The 15,466-nt window shown below is 46.6% G+C and overlaps 1 protein-coding gene across 2 annotated transcripts in view; it reads right to left on the reverse strand.

Annotated features, from left to right (window-relative positions):
* Positions 1 to 15,466, reverse strand: part of CTNND2 (catenin delta 2) — a 441,886-nt gene that overhangs the window by 325,880 nt on the left and 100,540 nt on the right. The window lies entirely within an intron of this gene.

The raw sequence follows: 15,466 nt of genomic DNA on the forward strand, positions 1-15,466 counted from the left end.
TTGAGAGACTAACAGAGGAGAAGTGTGGATGCCACAGAGATGCTGGCCAGGGACGATCCACAGCCTAAGAGATCAAGCATGATGGCATGAGATTTTGTTATATCCCTCAGAATGGCACAAATGCAAACTTAGGAACTATTTCTAGAGTTTTCCATTTGATATTTTCCAATTGTGGTTCATTGCAAGTAACTGAAACCTCAAATAAGGGGGAGAAACCTTGGAGTCAATGGTGACTGTCCTCTCCCTGCTCATGGTCAGTGACCACATGCCAGAGTTTCTCCATGGGTTTTCTCTTCCTCTTTGGTCACGTTCTCTGCGTCTTCTGTATGTGAAACCACTCATCTCCCCATTCCACTGTGCCAGGCCTCCCACTTCTGATCCATCACACAGTTATTTATGGACGAGTCTCCCTGACCTTCAGCCTTGCACCTGCACATGAGTCTTCCCTGCTCAAAGCTCTCATTGGCTTCCCTATGCTCTTATGGGGGACAATAAACTAAATTACAAGGAAAAGACTCCAGCCTTCTCTATCTGGTATCAACCTATCTCTCTCTCCAGAATTCTCCTCTGACTTTTGTCAAACTACTCTACTCCTTTTCCTCCAAATATCTGTCATTACAATTTATCAGGTCCCCAGACCACTCAAATACTTGATTCTACCTGATATCTGGTTTAAAATGGGCAGTTAGTTGAATGAATGAAATTATACATTTATAATATACAGACCAAACATGGTATCTCAAGCTTATATTCCTCTTCAGTATTGCATCTTTAATTTTCATTTGCTATATTCATCAGCTGTACAGTTCACACCAAGATGCATCTCCTTCCCATGTGTCCATCCCATTCTGAAAACCAGAGACTGCAGAACCACCCTTAGTTCTAGCTGCTCATGCACATTGTTTCACAGCATTCACCACAGACAGCACAAGCACAACAAAACCTTTTATTGAGGGTTGAGTCAATGTCACGAGTTGAGTAGCAGTCACCCCAAATTCATGTGTTGAAGTCCAACCTTCCAGCCCCTGAGAATGTGACCTTATTTGGAAGCAGGATCACTGTAGATGCATTTGGTTAAGGTGAGGGCACAGGGGAGTAGTGAGGGCTCTAACCTGTGGTGACTGGCTGCCCTCATCTACAAAGAGCTGGGCACAGACAGGCACATGGAAGAATACCATGTGAATTCTGGAGTTCTGCTGCTACAGCCAAGCCACCACTGGGAGCTAGAAGAGGTCGGGGCGAGGCACTTCCTAGCACCTTCAGTGGGAGCTGAGTCATGCCTCTCCTTAATCTCAAACTGACAGCCCCCAGGACTGTGAGACAATGGAGTCCTATGCCTTCAGTCACTCTGTTTCTGGTATTTTGCTCTGTCATCCCTAGCAAGGCAAGACACCAAGTAGCAGCCAATGTGCTAAAGCCTCTAGTATGGTTTGGATAGGGTTTGGCTCCCCAGGCCAGTGCAGATGTTTAACCCCCCAAGTCTTATGTGAATGGGCAATGGACTAATGTTAATGGCCAATGAATTACGGGTGGAGACTTGATTTAATTCTGATGTCTAGGAGGTGTGCCCAGTAGGAGTTCTTTAGACATGGGGACTTGGGCTACAAAGACAGTCCTCATAAGCGTTAGTCATACAAGCCAAGGTCAGCCCAGCAGTTCCATCTCGGCTTCCCAGCTCACCGTGTAATCCCACCTCTGCCATGCTCCAGCCTCACCAGATGCTTGAGCCACTGGGGCTGCCCAGTCTTGGGCTGGGAACCTCCAAGCTACAAGCTGAAATAAACCCCCTTGATTTCTGAGAGTCTCCTCTCAGGTAGGTTAGTTATAGGATCGAAGAATTGACTTACACACGCTTTTCAAGCTTGGAATGATCTAACATTCACAAAGGCCATCTACAGAGAGAGGTTCATCTAATCAGGAAGCCAGTCCTAGGTCACCCAGATAACAAATAGCAGAGAAGCCAAAACAGCTATGATTCTGAAGACCACATTCATAATCACTATACTATACACTATACTCTTGGCCTCTCCTTTTAACTTCCCTGGCTGTGTCAAAGTTACACAAGTGGTCCTCACATAATTCCAGTGCACAATACCATGGCCTCTCCACTTACGATATTCCTTAAGGTGCTTCTTGGAAACAGGAACTTGAAAATAACTCATTTTGTTTAAGATGAGACTGTATTCATAAAATGGTCTCAAATGGATCGGATTTTCATCTAATTTATTAGATGTGTTGTTTAAAATAAAACGACTCATAAACAAATCTAGCATGCTTGGTTGCACAGTTCTTCCTGTTTCTTTTATAATGCAAACATAGTATTCCCCTTGCCAAAATTAATTAAAGTTGTAGCAGCACACAGTGCACAAATAATAAGAATTAAATTCTGTAAACATTTCAAAGTTTATACTAACTCTTAATAGACAGTGAGCAACTGAATGAAAAAAAGTGTTCAACAACCCAGACATTTTCTTAACTATTTCCAAGAGTAAAATTATGTACACTAATGAACACAGGACACGACTGCCCTTTTTCAAACCATTATAGGCAAACACAACTCAAACATATGCATGTTGTTTTTGAAAAAAATATATTTTCTATGGCAGAGTTGTGAGTTGATTATGTAAAATTATTTTCCTGTATTTAAATAGTAACTGAACAGGCACAGAAGAGAACCAGTCTATAGCAGCAGTTCTTGGAGTCTGGGCAGGAACTCCAGGATTCCTTTCAGGGCATCTACAAAGTTCAGACCTCTTGCATAACAGCACTTACAACTTAAATGCTCTTTGCATTTGTAGAAATTTGCACTGAGGCCACAGAAGAAGTAAATTCATGCTGATTGGTACCTGAGCATGAGCTGAGTTGGAGAAACCAAACTGTCCTAGTGGCCGTTGGATGCTTCACTGTCACACTCTTTGCAGCAAAACAAATAAATGTCGGTGCCGACGATGAGTGTCCTTGTTGTAGCAGTAAAAATTACTGATTTTAAGAAACCTTGACCCTTGAATGTAATTCCTTTCAATACTCTGAGCGATGAACTGGAACACATATCAAGCACTTCTACTTTATGCTGCCTCCCTGTTGGAACAGTGCTCGAGTGTTGAACTACGGACTGAATGAGTCACTTTTATCATGGAACATGGTTACTCAGACTTGGGCATTTGCAAGCTATTTTACTGAAAATAAAGTGAACTCATTCCAACAAAAACTGACAATATTTGTTGCTTATGATAAAGTCTGAGCTTTCATGCAAGCATCACATTTTGGGGAAACTTGGATCTGCTATCTTGACCTTGACAATTTCCTAGTATTTAAAGATTTTCTGGTAAAATAATCAGTACTATTAACAGATGTGACTTTAGAAATGTATTACATCATGAACTATGCCAATATTTAGGAGATCAGCAGAAATTTAACACAACATGTGCCAACAGCACACATGGCTTGAAAAGATCCTTGGAAGACATTCCAGGTCCATTCAAGACCAAGTGATGAATTTCAGCTAACAGTACAAAAAGCTCACTGCTATATTTTCAAATTCCACACTTCAACTAACCTTTAAGATAAACTACAACTTGTGGAGTTTTAGTGTAGTAGCAAATAATATTTACAAAGATTTCAGGAAACTTTGAAAATTTTCTTCCTTTGTCCAACTATGTACCTATGTGAAGCCAGATTTTTTTTCCTCTATGAGGGGTTTTTAAAAATTCATGTAATATAAATATTATGGTAGTGGATTTCAAAATTGTTTGCACCAGAATAAACCTCTTTTAATTCCATTTTATTCTCTTTTTTAAAGAGTTATTTATTTATTTGAGAGGCAGAGTTACAGATAGAGAGAGGGAAAGACAGAGAGAAAGGTCTTCCATCCACTGATTCACTCCCCAAATGGCCACAACAGCTGGAGTTGAACCAATCTGAAGTCAGAAGCCAGGAACCTCTTTCAGGTCTCAAATTTGAGTGCAGGGTTCCAAGTACTTGGGGCATCTTCCACTGCTTTCCCAGGCCACAGCAGAAAGCTAGATCAGAAGAGAAGCAGCCGGGACCCAAACCAGTGCCCATATGGGATGCCAGCACCACAGACAGGCGGCTTTACCGACTACGCCACAGTGCCAGCTCCTAATTCCATTTCCACAGAAATGTGGAATTTGAGAAATGATGAAATAAAACCACTCTTCTCATTTTTTTGGATACAGTTAATTTCAATGAAATATTTATACCAATATATTCAGTTCATATTTGACTTTAACATTAATACTTAATGGATATATCAAATATTTAAAAATTTTCTGCTTTTAATACCCAGTACAGTAAACTTTCAGGGAGTGATGTTCTGCAGTAACAACATGTGGTTCCATAGATAATGGAGCTGAAAAACTCCCACCCTCTAGTGACATCGTAGCTGCCATAACTTCGTAAAGCAACACATTGCTCACAAGTCTCTGGTGGTGCTGATGGAAACAAGCCTACTGCACTGCCTGTTGTCTAAAAGCACGGCACATACCACTAAGCATTGTACACAGCACTTGGTAATGGTAATAAAATGACTATGTTACTGGCTTTGTGTTGACTTTTGAACATTATTTTAGAGTGTACTTATTTTTAAAAAGTTGACTATGAGGCAGTTTGCCATGTCGCACTGACACAGCCTTACAGATCTGGTGTTCACGGTGTCTCTTGACTGTATCAGTGACTGAGGTCCACTGTCTGGACTTGTACAAGTGCACTCTATGATGCCTGCACAATCAAGAAACGACCAAAAAAACGCTTTTCTCAGATTGTGTCGATCCTTAAGCTACACACGACCGTAGATAGGAGTCAGACAGACAGATGCTAGCCAAGCTCTACTAAAGTTTTAAGAGGAGGTAAGGAGACCACAAAGTCTGAGAACATCCATCCCTGGTGGTTTGAATTCGGAGAAACCAGAATGATGAGCCATGGGCCACTGCAGACGTTGAGTTCAGATTTTATCTCAGGTTGTAGAAATTTATTCCACCCACCATCATCTGGCAAATTTCCAAGGGATCACATTTATAGTTATCTTTACCTGAAAACTCACAGAGATAACTGAGACAAAATGAAAGCGCCATCCTAAAGTTAAAATACCAGTTAGCACTCAAGTTTTGGGCAGGTGCAGTACAACAGAGGTGAGCACCACTTTAATGTTGTTTCTCTACTGCCTCCAAATAACCACACATTCCCGTCTATAATCTGACATCAGCAACTACATGCCACTTTAACTACATGCACACAACAGAACTTGTTTATTTACTGAAAGGCGGAGCAACATAGACAGAAATCTTTCTTTCTTCCATCCAGCCTGCAACAGCCTGGGCTGGGCTAGGCCCAAGCCAGGAGCCCAGAACTCCATCTGAGCCTCCTGCATGGGTGGGAAAGACCTAAAAACTTGGGCCATCACCTGCTGCCTACAAGGATGTGTTAGCAGGGAGCTGGATCAGAAGCAGAGGAGCTGGGACTCAAACTAGGCACTCCATATGGGACGCGGGCATCCTGAACAGTGACCTAACCACTGTGCCACACAACCAACCCTATGTGCCTCTTTTCTCAACACTAGTAGGCAACTATTTTGTCTAGTTTTCAGTTCTTAGAATTTACACTGGCTTTTCTACGCTGCTTTATCTACATTTATCATTTCACGGCTCAACCTGTAGAGATTTAGCAATGATTCATGTACGGATCTCATAGACAAGCTCCTTTCACATATAAAATGGCTTCAAAAAGTTCATGAAAAAATGAAAAGATTAAGTGTACTTTGGTTAAAAAAAATGACAAAATCCATGCATATTTGTGGCATAATATGCATTTTTCACCTATACATGAATTTCAAAATCATTTTGCAGCAAAAATAAATTTAACTTTTTTTTTTTTTTTTAACAGGCAGAGTTAGACAGTGAGAGAGAGACAGAGAGAAAGGTCTTCCTTCTGTTGGTTCATCCCCCAAGTGGCCACTATGGCCGGCGTGTGGCGGCCGCCGCGTTGCGCTGATCCAAAGCCAGGAGTCAGGTACTTCCTCCTGGTCTCCCATGCAGGTGCAGGGCCCAAGCACCTGGGCCATCCTCCACTGCTTTCCCGGGCCACAGCAAAGAGCTGGCCTGGAAGAGGAGCAAGCAGGACAGAATCTGGTGCCCCGACTGGGACTAGAACCCGGGGTGCCAGCGCCGCAGGCGGAGGATTAGTCTAGTGAGCCGTGGTGCCGGCCAAATTTAACTTTTAATTCCATTTTCCTTGAACTTGTTGAGGAACCCCCAAATATTAGCTCAACAAGTGAGACCTTGACACTACCAGGCTCCTTTCACTACTGAAGAAAAGGAGGCTTCAAAAGGTGAGGGTTTGGGCCAAAGCCACAAAGCTGCAGAAGAATCCGGAGACCTGGAGCTGTCTGACTTCCAGTTTCACAGAGGCCAGGAGGTGTGTTTGCTGTGACGGTTCTCCTCCAGCACAGCCATCATTGCCATTCACACCTCTCAGGGGTCCCTGTGGATGTCTCTATCCTATGTGCCTGTCATCCGGAGAGGCTCCCACAACAACCTGCTAGAAATACCCAGCGTGCACAAGCTCTTTCTCTCCCCTGTGAATCCTCCTCCAGCTTCCTCACGCTAGGGTCCAGCACCCAAGGGTTTTGATAGCCTCAGCTGGGGCCGCTGAGATGAACTGAGAGAAAAACAAAGGAAACTCCAACGCCTGCGTTTCCAAGGCTGTGTGACCAGTATGGACCATGAAGGCTTTGAATCGTGATTTTTTGAATTTAATATGCACTACAAATGGCTTATTTCCGGAAGACTTCCTCAAACTTTACCAGACTTCCTCAAACTTTACCGTCTTTCCCTCTACTGACACCTGTTTAATGTCCCCCTAAAACATCAAGCTGTACTTTCCTCCGTTGAAGTTTCACTGTTGAGAGAGAAGAAGTTACTTTTCCAGATCCTTACTCCTCACTCAATATTACAATAAAGCAGGCAGGGCATGAGTGACAGCATATTTTTTGCTTTAATCCTAAAATGCACCGTTTGTATGACAGTTGCCTCCTGCACCTCCATCACAGCCCCTGCAAACTCCTCCCTTCCTCGTCCTCTCTGGCCCCCAGGGGCAAAGAGAAGATCTCTTTCTTCAATGAGTGTTAGCCATCAGTATTTATGTGCCGGCCATCATTACCTCTCCTGCTTCATCCGGGAACCCACTCCAGCTCATAGTATTTCACAGTGCTTCTAATTCCCATCAGGAGGAAACACATGGAGTCAGACACACTGTCTTTGTAGAGTTACTGCTCTGTACTGTAACTCTGGACTGGTTTACTCAGGATATCTTGAATCTCAGTTATTTCTAAAATGGATTACTGGCATCTGACCTGCTGGGTAGTGAGGGTTAATACTTTATTTAAACTCCTTGTGAACTGCTGCATAATAAGCAATTTTGTTATTCTGGATTGGCCTTTTTTACACCTGCACGCACGCTCACACACACACACACACACATTCTCTGTCTCATGCATACAGCCATAGCTTCCTCTTTATTCCCTCAATGTTGCAGAGCAGCGTATTCTCACACCCAGATGTATTCAGGTTTTTGCAGACCTGAAGCCTGCATAATAACTTTAAGTCTGTCTATAAAAAATATAGGTACCTACCAGTATAAAATTCAGATTTTTTTAAAAGGGTTACTTAAACTGAGAACAGGGGCAAGCAGTGGTGGTGGGAGGAAGGCTTCCTTGCAAATGAGAGCTCAGGAGCTGCAGCTGTCAAGTGACCCCTGGGCCACCTCTTGTCCTAAGAAGCCCTTTCAACCCCATGGTTAGCCCACCCCCTTTCTTTCGATCATGCCTTGTCTCTTCTCAACTCTGCTCTCAGCAGTGGAGTGTGCCTCCTGCTGGTCCACGTGGTCAGGGATTTGCCAACATATTTCTATTTTCTCCGACGTGTTTCAGGCAACCATCCCTCCTTCCTTCCTCTCGTTTGCTGGACATCTCTGTGGATTTCCCTCCAGCCCAGGTTCACCGAGGATAAGAACTCAGTTTAATAGTCCTACCCCAGTTCCTTGCAGCTTGCTGAATGAGTGAAGGCGTCTCCACATCTCAGCTACTCAGCCATTAGCCAGCAGTTGCAGAAGCATCTCTAGTTGCAAAACAGTTGCTTTTGTCAGCCACCCAGTGATTCAAAACCTGCTTGTGTTGTTCTCAGCGCCTTTCAAACGTGAGTTCCCGAGTGAGCAGTACTCTTAGGGCATCTCCAGTGGACAGACAAGGAACCCAGTGCAGTTACGTGCGTTCCCCAGGACCGCACAGTGAGGAAGGCGTAGCCACGTCCAGCAGAAAGGGCCTGGAATCATCACATCATCCACTGGATTAAGAATCAAGATGTCGTTCTGTTGCCTTGGAAACAGACATTTGCTTTCTTGATCTGCTATCATCTCAAAATTCATGGGTTGACCTGAGGTTCAGTTATGCAAGGCCCAGTTATTTTTAAAAGCGATGGATGTGCTTTCATCTGCTTACACGCCTAGGGAGGTTTGATGCTTTGATCTGTTACCACGTTACTGAGTCAAAATGCCAAAATGCCCCAAAAGCTGGGGCTTGTGTTGTGCCCAAAAGAAACAGAGAACCCAGTTTGATCTGGAATCCATACACCCAGTCTGTTCTTCGCGACACCCCCTACCTTGTGGGGAGTGGGATGGAGCTTCCCTCCCATGTGCCACTCTGGGGATGCTCAGGGTCTGAGTGCTGGGCTGTGACCAAGGCTCTACAGGTGTCTACCTTAGGTGACTGATGGCCTTCAGAGTGGTCCCCGAGGAGGTCATGGGCTACATTCAAAGCATGATTCCAAACTGCGTTTTTGAACTGCAGTCACAACCATTTATCAGTCACCAGCGGCAAATCAGACTTATGGCTACAATGATTCCTCCCACATCCCACACTGGCAATGCTTTGATCGCTTTTTTTTCTGCCCTTGAGTCCTTAATGAAGTGAGTATAGATCAGAGGCCACGCCCCCAAGATAACACCCCAACCACAAAGGGGACTGTTTGCATGGGTATGTGTAAGGGTGTGTGTGTGTGGCTGTGTATGTGTTGGTATGTACACCTGGGTGTGTACATGCTTATGTGTGTGCATATGTATATATGGTGTGTGTACAAGTGTGTGCATATGGGTGTGTGTCTATGGGTCTGTGCATGGTACACGCATAGGTGTGTGGGTGTGGATGTGTATAGGTGTGTGAATGGGTGTGCATATGGGCGTTTGAGTTAGTGTGTGCACTTGGATGTGTCTATGGGTGTGTGCAGGTGTGAGCAGGGGTGCACAAATGCAGGGGGCATGGGCTGCCAAAGAGGGGCTGCTTGAGGGAGGTTACCTGGGGAGAGGGGAGCTTCTTACCGTCTGCATGAGAAGGTCCATGTGAAGTCCACTTTAGAAACACAGTCGAAAATCATGACAGGAGTCAGGCACAGAGGGAAGATTCACCAGCTGAGCACTGATTACATTTTTAAATATGTCTTCACTAATAATACTTTTTACTATATTAACCCAATGTCTCATGGGATCCTTTTCTGCTCATTTTACACTAAACCATTTTCTAGACAAAATCTTGGTTCCATAAGATATCAGTTTCATGAAGAAATAAGGAAGAATTAGAGATGATTTTTAGGATAAAAGAAATTTATTTTTTTAACTACAAATATTTATTATACTAGAGTCACAGAGCTGCCTAAGCAGGTGACTAAGTTACTGCATTGATGGAGAGAGGTTACTGATTCGTGCTTTCTGTGGTCTGAAGGCTGCATTCCCCTTAAACATGTATGCTGAAGCTCTAACACCCACAAGCACGATGCTAAGAAGTGCAATATTGGGGGGGGGGGGGGGCTGGTGCTGTGGTGCAATGGGGTTAAAGCCCTGGCCTGCAGCACCGGCATCCCACATGGGCACTGTTCGAGTCCTAGCTGCTCCTCTTCTGATCCAGCTCTCTGCTATGGCCTGGGAAAGCAGCAGAAGATGGCACAAGTCTATGGGCCCCTATACCCACGTGGGAGACCTGGAAGAAGCTCCTGGCTCCTGGCTTTGGATCAGCTCGGCTCTAGCCATTGCGGCCATTTGGGGAGTAAACCAGTAGATGGAAGGCCTCTCTCTGTTTCTATCTCTACCTCCCTCTCTAATTCTTTCAAATACATAAAAATAAATCTTTAAAAAAGGAAATGGAATCCTAGAATGACACACAGCAGACTCCTAGAATGACATTTGCTGTAAATAACACTCTGACCTCAGAATCAACCCTTAAGGCTTCCTGGCCTGGCTGAAAGGCCTGTGAGAGCATTTCATGCATGCAAAGCCAAGACTCTGTGGCAAAAAAAATATCCTACACGGAGGATCTCTGTGAGACCTCAGTGGAAAGAAAGGGCCATCAATGAAGGATGTACTTTTCTCTGAAGGGAGGAGAGAACTTCCACTTTGCTTAGGCCTTGTCCAAATATTGATGCAGTCTTTGGTCACAAAAGGCCTTCTTAGCCTTGGTAGCCCATGGCAAGAGCCTTGGGTGATCACTGACATCATAAATAAGAGTGTTCATTGTTAAAGGAAAAAGGGAAGTCACTGTACACTTACTCCCCATATGGGACCTCTGTCGCTAATGAGTTGTCTGAGAATCGACTGCAAATTTTTGTTCCCAAACAGTGCTCTCTATGTTGTGTGTGTGCGTGGGTGAAGACTGTTGAAATCTGTGCTTAACGTGGAGTTGGTCCTCTGTATATAAAATCAAACCAAAAGTGAACCCCAATGAAGCAGGAGATGGGAGAGGGAGGTGGGCTGGGAGTCGAGGTGGGAGGGGGGTTAGGGGGAAAGAACCACTATATTCCTAAAGTTGTATCTATGAAAAAAAATGCATTCATTAAATAAAAACTTAAAAAAAAGGAAGTAGACTATTTGGGAGGTGATACGGTCACAGGGGTGGGGCCCTCACGAGTGGGGTTAGTGCTCCAGAGAGCTGCCTCACCCTTGTCCACCAGGAAAGGCCACCGCAAGAGACTGCCAGGGACCTGCTACCTGCTGAATTTTGCTGGTGCCTTGATTTTGGACTTCTCAGCCTCTGAAACTGTGAGAAACGTCTCTTGTTTCCAGGCCACTGAGTTTATGGTATTGGGTTAAAGATGCTCATATGAATAAAGACAGTGTTTAGATTAGATGCTTATGCATGGGCAGCCTGTGTTTAGAATAAATTAATTTTTTTAAAAGTGCTCCATCTATTGCATTTGCAAACAAGCTCTTAACTCATCACATACTGGTTTAGAAGCCAGTGCGTGCAAGCTTTTCTTCAAACCACCAGACGCTCTCTATTACAGCTCTGTGGACAGTCTCTTACACCAGTCTGCTCTGCTCTCTGTGGTGCTATCATCAACCAGTGGGCCTGAGCCTGGCAATAAAACTTTATTGAGGGGCCAGCGCTGTGGTACAGTGGGTTAAAGCCCTGGCCTGAAGCGCTGGCATCCCATATGGGCACCGGTTCTAGTCCCGGCTGCTCCTTATCCAATCTAGCTCTCTGCTGTGGCCTGGGAAAGCATAAGATGGCCCAAGTCCTTGGGCCCCTGCACCCACGAGGGAGGCCTGGAAGAAGCTCCTGGTTCCTGGCTTCGGATCAGCGCAGCTCTGGCCATTGTGGCCATCTGGGGAATGAACCAGCAGATGGAAAACCTCTCTCTGTCTCTACCTCTCTCTGTAACTCTGTCTTTCAAATAAAAAAATAAATAAATAAAACTTTATTGAAAAAACGCACACTCTGGGCCGGATCTGGTATGTAGGCTTGAGTTTGCCAACTGACATAAGGCAGGCAGGCTGGCTTCCCCATGTCAAAGGTGAAGTCTCTGTTCACCTTTTAAGTGTGTTTTGGTTTTTTTTTTTTTTTGAAAGACACTTCTTTTTTTTTTTAATTAATTATTTATTTATTTATTTATTTATTTTTGACAGGCAGAGTGGACAGTGAGAGAGAGAGATAGAGAGAAAGGTCTTCCTTTTGCCGTTGGTTCACCCTCCAATGGCCGCCGCGGTAGCGCGCTGCGGCCGGCGCACCGCGCTGTTCCGATGGCAGGAGCCAGGTGCTTCTCCTGGTCTCCCATGGGGTGCAGGGCCCAAGCACTTGGGCCATCCTCCACTGCACTCCCTGGCCACAGCAGAGAGCTGGCCTGGAAGAGGGGCAACCGGGACAGGATCGGTGCCCCAACCGGGACTAGAACCCGGTGTGCCGGCGCCGCAAGGCGGAGGATTAGCCTAGTGAGCCGCGGCGCCGGCCGTGTTTTGGTTTTACTTTTGTTTTTTAAAAAATGGATTTGTCAGGCAGGTGCTGTGGCACAATGGGTTAACGCCCTGGCCTGAAGCATCAGCATCCCATATGGGCACCGTTTCGAGACCCAGCTGCTCCACTTCTGATCTAGCTCTGTGCTGTGGCCTGGACAAGCAATGGAAGATGGCCCAAGTGCTTGGGCCCCTGCACCCATGTGGGAGACCTGGAAAAAGCTCCTGGCTCCTGGCTTCAGATCAGTGCAGCTCCGGCCGTTGCGGCTGATTGGGGAGTGAACCAGCAGATGGAAAACCTCCCTCTCTCTCTCTCTCTGTCTCTCTCCCTCCCTCCCTCCCTCCCTCCCTCTCTCTCTCCGCCTCTCCTCTCTCTGTGTAACTCTGACTTTCAAATACATAAATAAATCTTTAAAAAAAAAAAAGGATTTGTCTTCGTTCGAGGCAAAAGCAGTCACAGCAATGCATAGTGACGCAAACCCAGGCAAGGTGTTTGACTGCTGAGACCTTTCCATTCAGGGGTGTCACCATCTCGCTTCAAAGACGGGGGCCAGGGCTCAGCAGAGACCTAACCCACATGTGCAGAGCCCCTGCCCTGGGAGCTGGTGCTTTTGAGTGTCGCTGGGTGGGCCCCCAGCCCTGGCCATGGTTCTGGCTGCCAGTGGACGCTCAGATGTCTCTGTGGCCTGTGACTGCCCTACCCAGTTTGACACATCTGGGGCAAGTGTGAGCTGCCCCTCACACTCAGTTTCCCCTCCAGCCTTAACACTGCTTTTTAAGGGTTAAAACCCCAAAGACATCTTCTGTGACAGTTCACACATCCATCCCTTCACAAACCCACACGCCAAGGTCACTGTCATCTTCCTGGCAGGCAGCTCAGGTCCTGCGGGTCCTTGCTCAGGGCACCTGTTCAGCTGTCCTCTGCCCCTGAGACCCCGTCGACCCTGGCTCTCTGCCCCTCTCTGTGAGACACAGTCACTCCCACACTCCCCCCTCGTGCTCATGCTCAACCCCTTGCACACTTGCACTTCATTGAAACCCCAAATATCCACACTCATATCCACTCTTGTTCATACATCTCCTCACTCTTGTACATGCATCTGTAGCCCTTTGCACACTCATGCCGGCATCATGTCAGAGGGTGTCATGCTTGCCCCCTCCTCATGCTCACCCACACACTTACTCTCATACACCCACACTCAATGCCTTGCATACTCGCCACACACTCAAATCCCCACACACCCTCACCATCTTGCACACTCACTCTCCCACAAGCTTACACTCATATCCAGCCTCAATCATTCACACACTGCCCCACACTCATGGGGAACCTCCCCACACTCATCCACACCTGCACACCTACGTTCACCCTCACACACACACTTTCCTCACACATTCACACGCCCCCTCCAGAGCCAGCAGTGTTGCTCTGAGCTCTGGTCCACTTGGCCTTCCACGATTCTGCGCGTTTGCTAAGTGAGTGTCTGCTTGTGGTTTTCTACATTTCCAAAACACTTGACCTGCTTTTCCAAACACCTTAAAATCAAGCCCGACTCCACCTCCTCCATGGAGAATCCAGGTCCTGACAGTGCCGTGCTCCTTTCTGCCCCAGCACCCCCTGCTACCGTGGCTGATGTCTGAGCACTGTGCACGGAGCCCCTCTTTGTTCCAGGAAGTCCATCTGCCTGGCCCGGTCACTTCCTTCCGTCCTCTTCAGAATCTAGTGGCAGCTGCCGCAGACACACGTGATTTTAACTCTGGTGCACTGCTTGCATCTTTACTGCCCCAGATCCTTCCTCTCTCCAGGAAGGATTCGGGCTCTGAGCAGCAGGCAGGGCCAGGCCCTCCTGGGACCCTGAGCTGTCCAGGATGCTCAGGGTCAAGTTCCTTCCAAGCCATCAGTGACCAGGTCTGCAGTCTCTGCCTTCTAGGCCTGTGATCCTCTTCCAAGCCCCTGCAGCTCTGGGCCCTTCTGCAGAGGCCTGGGGGAGCACTGGGGGTGCCTGCCTGTGGAATGCAGGCTGCCAGGCAGTGTATGACTTCCCAGGTGGGAAGCAGCTGCTGTCCTCTGTGGGGATCTGGCACCTCTGCCCCTACCTATGTACTCTGGCTGGACCTCAGGAGGTGGGGTCTGAGGACCCCTTCCTGGGTCTGTGCAACCCACCCTCCCAATTTCCTGGCTTTCTGATCCCTGTTGATCTTTCAGCTCCTTTCTTAAATTCAGGAAGTCTGATCTTTGTTATTTTTGGATTCCTGCTTGCTCTTTGGTCAGCTAACTCCTCTTCACCAGTCCCCTTCTTTTGGAGGATTTATTTTTATTTGAAAGGTAGAGTTACAGAGAGAGAGAGGGAGGGAGGAAGAGACAGTGAGAGAGAGAGAGAGAGAGAGAGAGAGAGAGAGAGAGAGATCTTTTGTTTATTCCCCCAAATGGCTTCAAGGCCTGGAGCTGTCCAAAGCCAGGAGCCAGGAGTTTCTTCCGGGTCTCCCATGTGGGTTCAGGAGCCCAAGCACTTGGGCCACCTTATGCTGCCTTCCCAGGCACATTAGCAGGGAGCTGGATTGGCAGTGAAACAGATGGGCCACCTAGAACTGGTGCCCATATGGGGTGCCCATATGGGATGCCTGCATGGCAGGCAGTGGCTTTATCTGCTATGCCACAATGCTGGTACCATGCTGGCTTTCAAAAGTCAAAGAATTGTGGGTGGGCGTTGTGGCGCAGGGGGCTAAGCTGCCATTGGAGACACTTACCTCCCATATCAGCCTTGTTTGAGACCCAGCTTCTGATACAGCTTCTTGCTAGTGCACCTGGAAAGAGGATGTCCCAAGTGCTTGGGTTCCTGCCCACCCTTGTGGGAGACCTGGATGGAGTTCCTGGCTCCTGGCTTCAGCCTGGCCCAGCCCCAGCCACTGTGGGCATTAGGGGAGAATGAATCAATAACTGAAAGCTCTTTCTTTTTCTCTCAGTCTCTTTTCCCTTTGTTGCTCTGCCTTTTAAATAAATAAATAAATAAATAATCATCTTGTTTAAAAAAAAGATGGCATATTTACCTAGAAAAATTGGGCTGACCATTTAAAAAGTTCTGTGTGAACCCCAAAGCTGAGCCATGAGCTCACGGTTCTTGGTTCCCTCTCCCCATGATGAAATGAATGCCTTGGCTGCAAGGTGGGGTGAGGTGCAGGT

Source organism: Lepus europaeus, chromosome 15 (genome assembly GCF_033115175.1).
Source record: "Lepus europaeus isolate LE1 chromosome 15, mLepTim1.pri, whole genome shotgun sequence".
In the NCBI taxonomy this organism is placed as follows: Eukaryota; Metazoa; Chordata; class Mammalia; order Lagomorpha; family Leporidae; genus Lepus; species Lepus europaeus.